The sequence below is a fragment of the Haliaeetus leucocephalus genome, unplaced genomic scaffold (genome assembly GCF_000737465.1).
Source record: "Haliaeetus leucocephalus isolate CR32 unplaced genomic scaffold, Haliaeetus_leucocephalus-4.0 Scaffold110, whole genome shotgun sequence".
Classification (NCBI taxonomy): Eukaryota; Metazoa; Chordata; class Aves; order Accipitriformes; family Accipitridae; genus Haliaeetus; species Haliaeetus leucocephalus.
The window spans coordinates 667654-670759 of NW_010972546.1; positions in this window are offsets into that span (position 1 = coordinate 667654).

Below are 3106 nucleotides of genomic sequence, written 5' to 3' on the forward strand. Positions count from 1 at the left end.
TGGGAGGGAGGGAGGGGGTGTGGGGGGGTTTAGTACCAGTTGATTATATGGTGGGTATTGTAAAATGTGTTTGTGGTTGTGTTTCTGTGAACGTTGAAGCTCGTTTTCTGTTTCTACTGTGGCTTTTTAAGTATGCGACGAGTTCTGCAGTTGATAGTGGATGGAAAATATCGAAATAAACCTCTCTCGTTTCTTCGTGTGCAAATTTGTATGTTTAGCTGCCAGGAGGCTTTCTAGGAACAAGGCGAGTGTAAGGTGGCTTGTTTTCATAGGGTGGGAGAAAAAAAAAAAACCAGAAAAGAAATTTATTTCTGCTGTATCTCTGAACGACCCAGCGCAAATCTGATTTCAGAAGCGCTAACTCGTGTGTCCTTAGCGTCAGGTTTTGTGAGACCACTTTTATCTGCTGAACAGAGATTGCTCTGGGAAGAAGCGATAGGCAGATTTGCGTTTTTCTGGGAAGTGTTCCTGCTTCCCCCCCCTCCGCCCCCCCATGATCCAGAGATAAGGATCAAGTAGCTGCGCCTCGGTGCACTGAAACTTCCACCACTTCAATTCCTCTTGAAAGGGGTAAAAAAATAAATTAAAATCTTCCACTCGACAAGAAACCAGACTTTAAGTGTTTAAGACCATTCGTCAGAAAGTTTTTTTGGTTGGTTTTGTGTTTGTTTTTTTTTAATGCCTAGACTTTCTCGTGTAAAACTTTCCATCATGAAGTAGCTCCTTGGGGCTGCAAAATTTAACTGTTCTGTTGCCGGAGGGAGTTAAATGTAACCAAACTTCACCCTGTGTCAAAGCCCCTAATCTCCTTCCTCGAAACTCAATTAAGAAAAGCAGTTTCGGAGACATTTTGAGCTGGGGGAAAAAAGTTGGTGGCAGCAGGCTTATTCCTCTAAATCGGGATTTATTTTAAACAAAAATGATAGTGGGTCGAAAAAGGTGATTTAGCTGTGCTTAAGCTGGGCAGTCAATTTTTTCAGTTTTGTTTGATTCTTCTCAAGGATGGATGAATTTCAAATCTGCTTCATGCTGAATTGGTGTGTTCCTCATATCTCGAACTGAGTATGGACTTGCCTAAACCCTCATTACTATATTTTTCAGAAGCGTATCCGTGACTTAATTGATGTTTGCAACCCATCGGCCACTAGGATTTAGAAACGTTTTTCACTTTCCTTAGAATTGTGGTAAAGAGCGGATATTTTTAAGACGACAATATAAGGTTCTTTTTAAATAGAATTTAAAATGTTAGTTCATTTTATTAGGAAATATGCTTACTTAAAAAATGTTGGAAAAACTGTCTTCTGTAGCATCAGCCCGGATGTATTTTCCAGAGATGTTTAATGCTCCAGAATAAAAATCGATTTTAGAACAACAGCACCTATATGTCATTGTGTTATACTGCTTCATCTAAAATTTCAGAAATATTTTCATTGTGTTTTCCTGCGTTCTTTAGTGGCTCGTTAAGTGTATTATAAGAATCAATTTTTGCTTAGGTTAAAAAAAAAATGTCCAGCGACAAATGGAAATCATTCCTCTCCGGTGTAGCAAGTGCTTACTTGGTCCCATGCAAACTTGCTGCGCTTCTCAGTATTTTTTATTTTTGGTTTTTAAATTGGAGACCGTTAATTTCTGGTTACATTTACCGGTGGTTGGTTGGCTGTTAGTTTGCATGTTTATTTGTTTGTTTTGGAGGGTTTAGTCTTTGCATTCCCGCATCAGCCTTACGGGACCAGAAGTAAAGGCGCAGAGTGGACTAGCTTTATTTGACTTTCTTTGGTTTATTCCCCTACCGCCCAAGGAAAACTTTGCTAAAGAAAAATTAGAAACCCAAAACAAACAGTGGGAAACCCCACCCCGCTTTCCCTGCTTGGCATCACCTCGGATTTGACACGCGGTTCCTTTTTCCAAGGGCTCAATGAGCGGTTCCTATAATTCCTTCTCTAAATTCGTTTGACATTTTATTGCTCATGAAGAAATACAGGCGTTTGGAAAGTGTTTCTATCTCTATATTTAAAAAACAAACAAACCCTAAGACCTGCTCAGCCCTGCAGGAAGCAGGTAGTGAGAAATATAACCGAGAATCTCTTTCCACTAATTTTTAACATAATGGGCGCTCTAAAGGGCAATATTTCACTTCCTAAAAAAATCCTTTCTTTGGGGCAGCTCTGAAAAGAAAACAAAAGAAGAAGAAAGATATTTGGAGCTTACTGAGAGAAGAGAGAGAAAGGGAAGTAACTTGTCATAAAAAAAAGGAAAATTCAGTGCAGTGTGCTGCAATAAAAGAATATGACCGCTATAAAACTTTATAGGGTATAAATTTCTGAAGGTTAAGGAACTAAACGGCTGTAAAGCAAACAGTGCAAGAAAACTTTCAGGAACTCCTAAATTACTACAACGACTTGGGAATGTGGGGAAACCCAACGTGTAAATGCTCTTGTTTCTGCTTCAGTCACATACAAAGTCCCCCTCTTTTTTTTTTTTTTTTTTTTTCCCCTAAGGGGGGGGGGGGTTAAAAAATAAGGGGGAGGGGGGAGAAGAGAGGGAGAGAAAAGGTGGGGAGGGACTTTTGCTAATTTATTCTTCTCTTGCAGATGCCGTGAAAATCCAGCGCTCTGGATGATTCCCTTTGTTCTTTTTTTTTTTCTCCTTTCCCTTTTTTTTTTTCTTTTTTCCTTTAAAGCAATTCCAGGCTGCCAGAATGCTGAGCCACGCACACAACAACAACACACACACACACACAGGGGCACCCCCACGCTCACACACTCGAAGTTCTGGCGAGACGTCTGGGCTTGGGAAGCTCTTTATCGGTTTACAGCTCTGGCCTTCCCCCTCCAGAGCAGAATGACCAATTGTTTAGTCTCGGAATTTGAAACAATAGCGGTTTTCAAAAGCAAACCCGTTTTGCCTCTTTTTTTTTTTTTTTTTATTGCCGGGTAGAGCGACTGGATGGTGGAGCTTTCCGCGCGTAAAACTTGGGGCGAGGAGGGAAAACTCCATTTTACTTCTTTTTCCTCCCTTTTTCCTCCCTCCCCTCGCTTTTGGCTAGTTTGATTTCCCCAGGTCCTTCATCCCCCCCCCCCCTTTTTTCTGCTCCCCCCCCTCAGCA